Source organism: Grammomys surdaster, unplaced genomic scaffold (genome assembly GCF_004785775.1).
Source record: "Grammomys surdaster isolate TR1022 unplaced genomic scaffold, NIH_TR_1.0 125861, whole genome shotgun sequence".
Taxonomy (NCBI): domain Eukaryota; kingdom Metazoa; phylum Chordata; class Mammalia; order Rodentia; family Muridae; genus Grammomys; species Grammomys surdaster.
This window is the reverse complement of record NW_021620687.1, coordinates 1374831-1388666: the sequence shown is the minus strand read 5'-3', so window position 1 is coordinate 1388666 and position 13836 is coordinate 1374831. Positions and strand designations below refer to the sequence as shown.

At 45.9% G+C, this 13836-nt stretch overlaps 1 protein-coding gene across 6 annotated transcripts in view; it reads left to right on the top strand.

Moving 5' to 3' along the window:
* Osbpl3 (oxysterol binding protein like 3) overlaps positions 1–13836 on the top strand; it is a 170822-nt gene that overhangs the window by 75921 nt on the left and 81065 nt on the right. Inside the window, exon 2 of one of the 6 annotated variants that reach the window (XM_028790058.1) lies at positions 3565–3755. The exons of 4 other annotated variants lie outside the window; for them this stretch is intronic. The gene's annotated coding sequence lies outside the window, so the exon portion shown is untranslated. Of the gene's footprint in view, positions 1–466; positions 524–3564; positions 3756–13836 lie in introns of those variants that run through there. One more of the 6 variants, XM_028790059.1, reaches the window with a different exon arrangement.

Below are 13836 nucleotides of genomic sequence, written 5' to 3'. Positions count from 1 at the left end.
AGCTCCGTGGTCCCATACTGTCACCATGTTGGCTTCCTAGCCTAGAGGCCTGCCAGGGATGCAGGTTAGTTAGTGTTGTGTAACAAACATCCCAGAGCTTTGGCAAAGCTGGCTCTCCAAACAAAATGTTTTCTGTGGACATCAATGAGACTTTGAAATGCAACCATCAACATATGTAGAGGTCAAGGTGGCCTGTGACACCGATCAGGAACAAAGGCAAGATTACAGGGTAGTACAGTTTGATTGTGAAATGTCCCTCACAGATTTATGCATTATACTTAGTCCCTAGCCAATGCCACCACTTTGTCAAGTTGTGGAACTTTTAGGAGGTGGGGCCTAGCTGAAGTAGGTCAATTGGGCTTGGGCCGTGAGAGTTATAGCTGATCCTGGCTTCCTCTTTGCTGCTCGCTGAGCTGAGTCTCTGAGGTGTGATCAGGCAAGCAGCCTCAGACTCCCACCACTGTGGACCCAGCCACGTTAGCTTCCGTGCCTTCCCTGCTTTGATGGGCTGTACTCTCTAACTGTAAGTCAGAATAAATTCTTCCATCTTTAAGGTGCTTCTTGTCATATGTTTAGCTCAGCAATAGAGAAAGTAACACTTCTAGGGTCTATTAGGGACAGATGAGTCTGAGTATATATTTAGTTTGAAAGGAAGCTCATGTGTATTTTCCAAGCCTGAGGATCTGGTAGGATCTGGCTGGAGGGTGGTGACATTCAGTAGATAAAGCTTGTTTTAAGGTCGTACTCGATAGTTCATTACCAGCTGCTAAGAAAACAAGGGTCTTTTTTGAAGACTGATTTCATTCTGTAGGCTGGTCTTGGGCTCTCAGTTGCAGGGATGATAGGCATGCCCCAACGTGAATGACCAGCTAAAAAACCTAGTCTTCAGATAAAGCCGAGTGTGGTGGCCTATACCCTTAATTTACCGTGTGGGAGGCAGAAGGATTATTGGTTCGAGGCCAGCCTGGGCTAGGTACATAATGAAACTCCACCCCAAGCAAAACATACCCTGGTTTGTTGTGTTGGGTTGTGGAAGCAGGGCAGTTCCTGCAAAAGTTGTTGGTAACTCATTTTATCCATGGCCCCGTTAGTACTGTTTTAGATGTGGATTCAGTTTCCATAGGTTGGCAAGCTACAAGAGTGAGAAAGTTTTCTTAGCCCCCAGTTCTACAGATGGCGGGACACTGAGGAGGGTTGCATTCTGCCCTGTTCAGTGTCAGCTGGTTATGGGTAGGCTACAGGCTGTAATCATTTGACGACTTCCTTATTCATACATGTTCATGTGTGTATGCTGATGTGATGCTGGCATGAGCTGGGGTTGTCTCAGTTTGTTTTCGGATGCCTTTGTATTGGCTACCTTGAACATGGTGGCTGGAATCAGAAGCATGCCCCATGGTCTCACGCTTTGACTGCTCGGTCCTCAGCTTGTGGTGTTGTTATGAAGGGTGAAGTTGCTTTAGGAGTTGTGGCCTGGAAGTAAGTAGATCTGGAAAGTAGACCTTTGAGTGTCATGGCCCTTCGCTTCCTGCCCTTCCTGTTCCTCGTGTACCAAACAGTAGCTTCTGCCGCTGTTCTTTTCCCACTCTGATAGGGCTGGAATCTTACAGCAGTCATGGACCCAAATCAATGTTGTACCCGTTCAGTCCCCCCTCCCCAGCCTGCTGTAGCAGCAGATATTTGGTAACAAAGAGTGAACAAAACTAGTACAGTAACCAAATTAAAGGGTGAGTGGCTTGGTCTGAGATGGCAGCTGTGTGGCCATTCCTAACATGGTCCTGAAAGTCACTGGTAACATTCCTACTTTTCTAGAGCATGAGGAGCAGGGGGAACATCGTATGAGTGGGGTGACATTTCCCCCCGTCATCAGCACAAGGAGGCAGAAGAATTGTAGGGTCAGGGCTGGCCTGGATTACGTAGTGAGGATATCTCAAACAAAACCAAACCACACTGTGTTTTGGTTGCCATCTGAACAACTCACCAGCTACCGAGCCCCTGGAGCGGTTATAGACATTCAAGACAAAGGGAAAGGGAGTAAGGGAGTCTGTGTCCCACAGAAGTCCTCCACACTGCACCTCAGTGGACGGAGTAACAATGGCGTAGACTACCCTAACAGAGGTGTTTCTAGGGTTTTCTTAACTTTTTGGCTTCTAGCCGCCAAAATCCATCCCAGGTTTTTCTTTTGCTTTGTTCTGTCTTTTCCTTCTGTTTCTACTTCCGCTCCCTTCTTTTTCCAGCTTGAACTTTAAAAGCAACTCCTGTTCATTCCTTCACAGCCATCCTTCTGGGAAGTGTAACTTGCTATGTGGCTCCCCCTCTACCCCGCCACCTACATTCAGGAAAAATTGTGTTTCCCTCACGAGGTGTTGCTCATTATTGCCGGTGATATGGCACCAATACATCTACAGTGCAACTTAGGTGCTTCGTTTTACAGAGCTTGCTCCGAGCTTAAGTCTTAGTTAGGTAGCTGACAAACTCGAGGTCTGTATATCTGATACATGACCTGCTGGAGTGTTTAGTTTCTTGTCTGAGCGCTTGGTTAGTGTATTTATAGAGGGTTAGTCATGGAGGTTCTTTTTTTTTAACATTTCAAAAAAGGTGAGTACATTTTTGTTGGAGATGGAGAAGTTTTAAAAGATGCATTTGCATTCTGCGTAGTGACTCGGTTGATAGTCTTTTTAGTTAGAGGATGAAATGCAGTGTGCCGTTGCCAATTGTTAAAACCCTATCCTGTCTACCCCAGCATTCATCAGTTAAGGGAGGGTGACGCCACCCACGGATAGAGTTCAAACCACCAGGTGCTATTTTAGGTTCTTGGGTGGTGCTCTCTCTCCTTACCCTTCAAACTGCTAAGTCACATCCTGCTCTGTGTTTTAACTTGCTATAAATTAGATGCCACAGCATAGGTCTGGCATTAGGTGCACAAGTGAAACTAAACACCCCAAGAAGAAAAGGGAGCTCTGCGTGTAAACCTATCTGTCTTCATGAAAGGCCACATGAGCCTATAGCTCAACCCCCTGGAAGCCCCAGAAACAGCTAGGGAGCTTGTCAATCTCCTTTTGCCCTTGGCCCCCCAGAGGATCTGGAGGAATTAGTATCAAGTAGGGTCAGGCTTGGGGGTTTTGTAGCCTAACATGGTCACCCTGTTCTGAAGCCAAGATTGAGAAGAGTCACAGGAAGTGGTCTTCTTGGTCCAGCTCCCTTTGCAGGGCACATTTTTTTCTATTTAGCTAGGCCCCACCCCATCTTCTAGACTCCACCCAGAACACCTGCCAGCAGCCGGTGTGTCTGCTTCCTTTCCCTCACAGCTGCTCATTTTCTTCATCAGAGTGGTTCCAGCCTGGGATTGAGTTCGCAGTGCTTAGTTTCCTTTGCCATGGGGGGGTGGGGGTGGGGCCCAGCAGTATGCACAGAGCTGGTGCTTTCCAGATGCACAGTAATGGAAGTTCCCCCAGTCTGGTTGCTCTTTTTTAATCTTTCACTGTGGCACCCATTTTTATTCCATGTTGCCTCATAAGTGTCTTTTTTTGGTGTGTGTGTGTGTCTTATGTGTCTCTGTGTGTGCAGGTGCATGCTGAGTATCTTCCTTATGCCCTCCACAACACTATCTCGAGACAGAGTCTCTCACTGAACTTGGAGTTCACAAGACCAAGAGATCCTTCTGTCTGCCTTCCCAGTGCTAGGCTTACAGATGTGTGGTGCTATGCCCAATTCTTAACATGGATGCTGGAGACCAAGCTAAAACATATTGCTGCCTGGTAAGCCTTTACCTGCTTTGGTATCCCCACTCCCGCACACCCATCCTTGTTTTTGTTGTTTGAGATAGTCTCACTAGGAAGCTCAGCATGGCTTCAAATTAGCCTTCCTCCTGGGATACCATCCAGGGGGCGGAGCTTACAGGCTATGCCATCCCACCCAGTTTCATAAGTGGTTCCTTTGAGATACGGAGAAATAAGTAATAACCAACAAATGGTAGGAGGAAGAGGAGACTGGGCCATGCTTGACTTTCCAGGCAGGAAGTAGAGTTATCAACCCAGGAACTCCGATTCTCCAACCAGAGTAGTTAGTCACCCTGATTTGTTCTGGTTCTTGGGACCACATGGGTGATCATGCAGAGAGAGTGCTAGTTTGGAGAAAATGTCTGATTGGAGGAATGGCTCTCCACCATTGACTGAGAATTCGATCTCCCCTGTCAGCTCTACTCAGAAAATACGTGATTATTTCAGGCAAGCATGATTCCCACATGGAACTTGAAAACCCTCCTCGTTCAAACAAGGAGGAAGATTCTTATCCCCAGGACATCCTGTTTCTGTCCTAGAAGCCAATCAGGGAAGAAGTAGCTGCCCACTTCCAACTGAGGGCCACAGAGGAAACCCAAGACACCTAATTTTAAGGCAAGTTTTATCTTTATAGGGATGACATTTATGCTAAATCTGTGAGACTCAAAATGTAAGTGGCTTTATTAATAGGTTTCAATTCTGGTTTTCTTTCATTAACTGTAGAGATATAGTTACTTATATGCTGTGATGGTGACCAGAAATAATGGCTCTCATTTCTAGGCCTAGTTCTGTGTCTTAGTAGGAAACTGATGGACCAGAGGCACAGAGTAATGTTTCTACCATCAGGGGAGAGAAGACTGTACCCTGCAGGGTGTGCAGGTAACTGCTGTCCATATGGTTTGACAGGCAGTTAGAATCACAGGGCAAGCATGTTTGCTGAGAGATTTGCTAACTTGATCAAGAGAGCTGAGTGGAAGATTGGTAAGAAGGAATAAAAGAACATTAAAATGTGATTGAGTGGAGGACAGGAGTATGAGAAAGTTCAGGAGGGGCTGCAGATGTCCCGAGACTCAGCAGGACTGGGCTGTGTATCCCTAGGTAGATGGATACGGAGCTTTTTCAGAACGGATGCTAGGTGCCTTGCTAGAAGGAGGGTTGGTGACTAGTTTCCCACCGCAGTCTTTATCCTCCTTATTCCTGACAAACTCTTAACTTCTTCCTTTAGTTACTGTCCTAAGAAGCCTGAGAAAATAACACAGGGGCTGTCTCCTTATGTTTCCTTCCAGCCCAACAGAGAAGCCTTGGCCAGAGATACAAAGTGGCAGGGAGAGATGATGAACTAAAGAAGGGTGCTTTAGACATAGCTGAGAGCTCTACAGACATTTCAGAGAGGTCTGCAGATCAGACACATGAAAAGGAAGACATGTCCACTAGGTTCTCTGACCCAATGAGTTCAGTGGACAGAAAGTGGGGCTGGTGCCTGTGGGAATACGTGTGCTCACCTGGAGGACGTGGTCCAGCCTTAACAACTTTGCTACCGATCTTTGGACTTGACTTTTCTACAGAATGCAAAGACAGATAAAATGCTGTCTGAGAGTGGGATGTATCCCCGCCTCTAGCCATCCGGATGCAGAGAGTGACTCCAACTATAGGAAACCTGACTAATACTTTCATCGTCCAAAAGTAAAGCTAAAGTCCAAAAGGGAAACAGAACTGTTTGGGACCAGGGAAAGGCTTCATGGAGAAGGCACTGTCTAAAGTGGTTTGAGGAGGATGGAGGACATTTCTGCAGATGGGGGAGATAAAACAGGTGAGGAGGGCTTCCATGAAGACGAATGAGTGAGGATAAAGGGGTTTCACTGTGGGAGGGTAGGGTATCCTGAGCTTTTATGAGTGTGAGCTTTTGGAGATGGAGTTTGGGTAGTAGCCACTAAAATATAGTTGATTGACATCTGCCAGGGATCACTCGGAGTGTTTCAGTCATCGTAGAACCAGATGATGCTTTCCTATCATCAACACCTGTTGTCAGGTGAAAATACAACCCACCCATTTAGTAATACGCATCAAGTGGTGGAGAGCCGGAGTCCAAGGGCCTCAGTACAACGGTATCGTGGCAAGTTTCACATGCTGGCTTTGCAATGTCTACTTACCCTCTGCAGCTTTGGGGATCAAGAGCAGGAGAGAAAGCCTGGACAGTGACTGGGTCACGGGACTATGAGATGAGTAAGTAGGTAAGCAATGAGAGAAAAAGTTGAGCCAATCGCATAGCATTGTGGGGGCCGAAAATGGATCGGTGGTTTTGAGAGTAAAAGAATATAAAGCCAGTTGGAGGTGATGAGCATCAAAAAGCCACGCTTTGTGGTGTTTGGGAATCTATTTTGGGTATTTTGGTATTTGGATGAGGACTGGTGGTTGGTTGGGAAATCATAAGCAGGTATCAGTTTGACTTCCAAGGGAGTTGCTAGGGGTCTTGATGTTGGAGATTTCAATACAGGGCCACTCAGCAGGCTGGAGGGAAGGGAAAGAGCTGGGTGTCAGATGCCTTACTGAAACTCTGGGCTCAGGTAAGATTGCCAAGAGTGGAATCATCTAAGAAGAATACATGAGGACAGACTTCCATAGACACCTATGGTAGCATCTATACTCTATACTATATATACTGGTAGCATATTTGTACTTCCCATGAGGACTGTGCATGATAGCTAAGGCGTAGAAACAACCAAAGGCCCAGGGACCAGTGAATGCATCAAGAACGCAGTGCCAGCATGTGGCCTGCCATACAAACAAAACAATCTTATTGCAGACAAAAAGCATGGATCATGTGTTAAGTGAAATCGGCCAGTTGCAGAAAGAGGAACACTGGGCATCCTCACTTACGTAAGCTGTCTGAAATAGTCACACGCAGAGAAGCAGCGATGGGAGGAGGGAGAGAACAGGATGCTGCCATGCTGGTTACAGGAGTTTTTTTTGTTTGTTTTGTTTTGTTTGTTTTTTGTTTTTTGCAAAGTAAGCTCTGGAGATCTGGTGTGCAACCTCCTGCCTGTAGATAATCAGCCTGCTTGGTACACCTAAAGTCTGCTAATTTCACATTAAGTACTCTGACCACAATAAAGCAAACACACAAAACCCATTAGATGCTATACATACAGATATGGGTTTAAGAGGAACCAGAAAACATTCTCCAGCACATGACCTGGGAAAACCCCAGGGTTGTTGCACAAGCATGCTAGAATCATGTCTGCAGAGCTACAATGTGCAGTGAACTGGGTTCCTAAGAGAAGCTGGAAAGCCTGAAGACTTCTATAGGGTTGGAGCCCAGACTCAGAGCATAAAGCTGCCGGGTTTGGTTCTTTTTTTTCACCCCTACAAAACAGCAAGTCGGGTTGTTCCATCTTTTTTCTAAGGAGAGCTAACTGTACAGCACAGACTGAACATGGGACACATCATACACAATGGTGAGGCAGCTAGAGACAGGTGCTCAGCTGAGTCAAGGGACCCACAGAAGACAGGTCCTCTCAGTCTTCTTGGTGGTTGGATGGAGAACTGTTGGGTATAGTGACTGAGATTGGTACCAGGTACCCTGTGTGGGTCACCTCCGGGAAGACTGTTAAAGAAAGGGACTATCTGAAAACTCTAGACTAATTCTCAACCCTGATTGCACACTTTAAACTCCAGACCAGAATTTACAAGAAGATACTTCTACTTCAGCTTCACTCTGGAGTAATGGCTGATGTAGTTCAAGTTCCTACAGACACTGGCTGGCATCCAGGGGTGAAGCCTAACTCTGCACAGGGTTCTCTCCATCCACTCTGAAATACCTGAATGACTATCGTCCAGCAGACCAACAGCTCACCCTTAGGAAAGGAAACAGTTTGGGTTCAGTTAAAGATGTGCACAGCCACCCTAGATTTCTTTCGTGGTTATGTTATTAGATCATCAGAATACTACAATGCAGTACTTTTATTTCTTCAAAATTAAACCTGAGGGTTGGACGGGGTAGACCTGTCTCAGAACCAGGAAGGAAAGATTTCTCAATACCATGGAGGTGATTGGTACGATGGTTTGGATAAGAATGGACCCCATAGGCTACTATATTTGAATGGTTAGTCATCAGGGCATGGCACTATTTGAGACGGGTTAGGAGGTGTAGCCTTGTTGGAGAGGAATTATGCCATTGGAGTGGGTTGGTTTTTTTTTTTAAGTAGCCACCCTGGCTCATCTGTGTTTTGGTTTTCTAGGGAGTGGCACGCAAAATCTTGCCTCATGATTTAGAGTAAGAATGGGGATTAGAAACGTGTGGAACTGATATTTGCTACCCACTGTCTAAAGAATGGATAAGCAGCCAGCCCCATGTGCTTTGGGATGGTGGTCAGGGTCTCCTCCAACCTCCCAAGAAATAAATACCAGAGACTTTGGATTCTATGCTGAGGATAAAATATTAATCTGTGCAAGTGGTGCCTCAACTCGTGCATCAAAATCACCTGGAGGACAGGATGGAACAGGCCCCCGAGCTCTGCCCTCTTTTGAGATTCTATAATCTGTGTTGGAGTCCCGTATGGTCCATTTCAAAGTAAGTTCCTAAGTGAGGCTGATACTGCTAGTCCTGGGACCACCCTTTGAAAAAGCACAAGTCTGGTAGAACACAGGAATGTCTGCCATTTCCCAGTCTCAAATGGAAGTATTGGTCTGGAGGAAGAGAAGGAGGGTTGAGGATAGATACTAGATACATGTCTCAAACAGTGATCACACAAATCACCCTGGGAATGTGAACACAGTGGCCATGACTCACAGAGTTATCCAAATGCAGATCAGCATTCACACAATAGAATTTAATAGGAGTGGCCATAAGAAAATGGTCATATCCCGGATGTCAGTGAAGGGAGGTAAATGAGTCTTGTTCAGCAGAAGCGAGCCCAGCTTCTCAGCATTTTCTATGACTTGCCCATCCTAGTAAGGACAACAGAGCCAGAGAGACATGATTGTCTCTAAAGTCAAGGCCCAAAGCCTAATTAATAATTGCAGTAGCTGAGTATAGGTCCATGCCTAGAATCCTACACTTAGAGGCTGAGGTAGGAGGATCGAGAGTTTCAGGACAGCCTGGGCTGTATGCAGTGACCCTGCTTTAAGAAATTAAACCATCATGCAAACAAATAAACAACACTAGCAGCTTTAGTGTGCTGAAGACAGGGAGGTAGTCTTGTAGTCTCTCTGAAACACACTTGGATCTTGTCTTTTAGTAGGGGAAGCACAAAGAGATTATGAGAGTTCCACATTTGTATTTGTGAGGGCTGGAGATGGCCCATGAAAAATGACAAACAAAGACTGTGGCTGCATAGAGGCTGGAGACCTCTTTCAGAAGACCAGGGTTTAGTTCCCAGCACCACTTAGGCCATCTCACAACTTCGGGTAACTCCCATTCCAGTTCCAGGAGTTCTGGCACCCTCTTCTGGTCTCCATGGGCATCTGCATGCATGCATATGGCTCACATGTGTGCATTCAGACACACACGTACATGCATTTTCAAAAGATGTGGCAGTTTGTGTCCTTGGTGGGAGTTGAAAGTGGTACTCTGTCTGGTATAGGTCATGATGGGAAGGTAACTATCTCACTAGTTACGAAATTAGAAGCTGTGTATGGAAGTTTCAGTGAGGTAACATCACTTCTAAGCAATAGATAGCTATAGTTTAGCAAATACGGCAGAATATCCTTCCTGTCATGGGAGAGGCGAACAGTGATAATGTGCAGGTCTTGTAGAAAGAATGCTTGCTTTGGGTAAGATCTCACCCCTGGGTCCCAGTCCTGTGAGTGACTGGTGGTGGTTCCGTACTTTTTGTTTAGTCAACAGTCTCAAATGAATGGTTCAGGCACAAACTTGGGTACCATTGCCAAGCACTGGGCCACATTCCATAGCCACACCCATGGGCCTTGCCAACATGGCTTCTGAAGGACCAGGGAGAGGTAAGGGGTAGAAATGGAACTCTGTTTGGATATGCCAGGTGGATAAGTCTTTTGGATAGGTAGACTCTTGACCTTTGTCTTCCCTGGAGGGAAAGATTATGGTGAAACATGTTCTGCCAGGAGCTGCCCTTTGGGTACCAGAGCGTAGCTTTGTTTTGACTCTGAGCTTCAGTACTTGACCCCAGGGACAGTCAGATATTGTTGTTCCTGCCAGACTTATGGTCAGATGTTCAAAAGATCAGCAAGCACTTCACATAAGGTTCAGGGCTGCTTATCAATATCAGGTCATATATCAGAAGCAGGCCAAACCTGCTTCTAGAAACTTCTGATCCTGAATTTCTGTTCTAAAGCATTTTTAGTCACATCACCAAATCCCTACTTCTTATATTTTTGGTTGTGAGCCTAGCCTTTAACAGCTGAGCCATCTCTCCAGCCCCAAGTCCAGACATCTTATCACATGATGTGTCTGAAGTAGAGGTGTTTTGAGATGTTCTCTGAAAGCCCCACACCTGTGTCAGAATCGTTTCTTTTACTGTAGCATAGAAGTGGGTACCCTGGTATGATTTTCTGGTACCAATTCAGGGCGTAATTTATCTACTTTACTGAGATATTGTAAATTAGATAGAATTGTATGTCTCCTGAGCTTAATGAGGGTTGCTTCCAGCTATGCAAGGAAAACCTGTTTCTCAAGCCAAAACTGGCCAAGTGCCTGAGTGCAGACCCCAGCCCCGCTGACAACTGAACAAGCAGCTGGGTTAAATGCTACAGTTTCTCATCTCTTCTAGTTGACATTATTAACCTGGGATGTGTGTTGTGTGTGTGCGTGAGTGTGCGCGAGTGTGCATGCATGTGCATATGTGTGTGTGTGTGTGCACATGAGCGTGCGCGCATACATATAGAGGCTAGAGGTTGAAGTCAGGTGACTTCCTAACTAATCCTTACCTTAGTTTTCGAAACAAGGTCTCTCACTGAATCTGTAGCTTGCTAATTCAGTTAGACTACCTCCCCAGTAGACCTAGAGATCCTCCTGTCTCCATCTACCCAGTGCTGGGATTACAGGCCTGCGCCACCTCACCTAGCTTTTATGTGGGTGCCAGGGATCTGAACTCACATCTTTCTGTTTGTATAACAAGGGACATTGTGGCCTGAGCCATCTGCCTCAAGCTTATCGTTCTTTAGGGAGCAGCCAGTGGTGATGAGGTGCGTGACTTTTCTGTCTTCTGGAGGAAGCACATTGCTTTAACTGTCTACTGTTCTCAGTGGGGATATGGTAACTCATTTGGGGATATGGTAACTGTTGGAAAGTTCTTTAGTTTCTTTGAGTTGAAAGAGGCATAGAGATCTTAGGCTTCAGAAGCCAGGAGAGGAGGGGACAGAACTCAGATCTGTCTACTCTATCCAAACCAGACACCTCAACCCCATTTTCTCAACTCAGTCTTATGGCATCCTGAGAGGTACTGGGTACTGAGTACTCAGATAGTTCTATGTCCTGTTTTCATAGGAAACACCTTCTACCAAAACAAGAAACAATGACTGTGTTTTTTTTTAAGGTACAGTTTGAAGTAGGACAGCATCAATTCAAACCAGGCCTGGCTCCCTCCAAGGCCTGTGCACTCCGTGGTGTGCATGCTTTCCTCTATTCTATCTCAGATAACATCTCCTTTTTATGTGAAGTTAAGAAAGAAAATGTTTCTTAGGCTCATCTTGTAGATATGTTGGTTGTTATTCTTACCTATTTAAGACATGTTTTTTTCAGAAGATGTATTTATTTTATGTGTAGGAACATTTTGCCTGAATGTCTATCTGTGCATCCTGTATGGGCCTAGCACCCCTGTACTGAAATCAGAAGAAAGCATGGCAGCCTCTGGAACTGGAGTTACAGATGGTTATGAGACGCCCTATGGGAAATCAAACCCAGGTCCACTGCAAAATAGCAAATGCTCTTAATTGAAGAGGCACCTTGCCAGCCCTCCTCCCCCATTTTTGATAGAACTCTATTCTCTTTTCTCTAGTAGAAGGCCCCAAACTGGCCTATGTTTGCATAAATTATGCTCACTAGACTTGTGGCTACAAGTGGTTTTTCACCAGCTTGATCTGAGAGCTTTCTAAATCTAAAGAAGCTGGACAGCGTAAGGAAGGCCTCAATCCAGCTCTGAGGCCTGGTGGAGTAACTGCACTGGGCTCAGTACATTTATTTGGCTTGTCACTTTGGATGTGCAGGCTCCGTGATTTAGAAGAAAGGGAGAGTTACGGGTCCCCTCCTTCTTGGTGACAATGCTGACTTGACAGTGGATCTGACACTTAATTCTGTCATAGATCCAACACTTGTAATAGGCGGATGCACAAAGCATCCCCAAACCTGCGAGGCCCCTCCAGCACACCACAGGAATTTGTAGAGACATATGAGCAACCCCCCTTTATAGGAGGATCAGCCGCAGGAGATCTCAGAGCTTCTGGGAGCTGCAGAATGTTCTGTTCCTCAAGCCAGGTGGTAATTCTGAATTTGCCAAAGTATAGTTCTATATGTACTCTAAGATTGGTGCACTTGCCTGGAAAAGCCGCAGTGAAAGTGAAATGGATATAAACAGCCATTCTGTGTATGACAGGGACTCTGTTACATTTTGTTCAGATCAGCATGTTCCTTGAGTTAGATAAAGTTTTGTTCACTCAGGGGTCACTAAGTGAGGTGGGAACACCCAAATGTCTTTCATGGGCCTGTCAGACCTCATCTCAGCATCTCAGAGATCCCTGAGTCAGCAACTTGGTCTCCTGGTCCCCCATGCCTCCTGAGGAACTTATCATGAGGGCATTCATAGGTCAGTGCAATCAAGACACCTACTCAAAGTAGATGTCCCTTAGTTGATGTCATGCCCTTCCTTAGTGTGGGCCCACCCCAACCCTGCGGAGTCCTTGAGAGCCAATGCAGGAATCCTTCTCTCTGACAGTCCTAGCTTAGCCATGCAGAGTCCCTGAGCATGGATGTGGTTGCTGTCCCTTATACAGTGACCACCAGTAGTGGCCCTGGGATCTGTAGACTCAAGACACTGCTCCTTTATTCTTTGCTCCGAGAATTAAGCACATCCTCTTCCTAGAATGAACTTCATTTGTCTTTTAGAGGGCAGCAAATCCTGGGGAACAAAATAGCAGCATTTTCCTGGCTCATGTTCCCCAGGCTGCTTTAGTAATGGTTATGGGAGGAAACGGGGTGGGGGTGGGGTGGGGGAGACGGGTGTGGTGAGTGCTAACCCTCAGTGCCAATTCAATGGTTTTAGCCTTTGCCTACTGATTAGTTCCTTCTAAAGTGAGATTGTGAGTCAGGAAATAAAAGTGACCCCTTTCATCGGGTGCCCGAGTTGGGGTCTGGACTTCTCCTTCTGCAGGGTTTTATAATTCCCATGACTCATTTTATTGCCCAAGGTCCTGACCATCCCCCACATTTCACACACACCTTTCCTCCCATGCTCTCCTTTATCAGAACCTCTGGCTTAGAAAAACAAAACCTGGCATACATGACAGAAATCCTTTGTTAGTATTCCTAGTCCACTGTGGACATGTTGCCGTAGTGATGGCTGTGTACACACACACACACACACACACTCTCTCTCTCTCTTGCTCAGTCATTGAGGGTACCATTGGTTTCCTTTTTTTCCCCTTTCTTAGACAACAGTCAACACTGTTAACTAAACAAACTATTAGTGTCTTTCCAGCTTTTCTTGGCACTTTTCAGCTAGTTTAATTTGCTTCTAATTCAGCTATACTTAGTCACGCCCTGTAAGCAGAGCTAACTTTATAAAGACCCAGCATTGTTTGCTTTCAGGCTTATTCATTGTTAGAGCCAACTTGTAATGATTCCAGAGATGGAGAGCACGCTAGAGTAACATGGGGCGTTAGTTTCTTTTCTGTTGCTATGATAAAACACCTCGACAACATCAGCTTATAGATGGGAAGCTGTTTATGGGCTTACGGTTCCAGAGCAATGAGTCTATGATGGTGGAGTGTAGGCACGGCTGAAGGAACCGGAAGCTGAGGGCTCATGTCTTCAACCACAAGCACAAAGGAGAGAGAGAGAGAGAGAGAGAGAGAGAGAGAGAGAGAGAGGGAG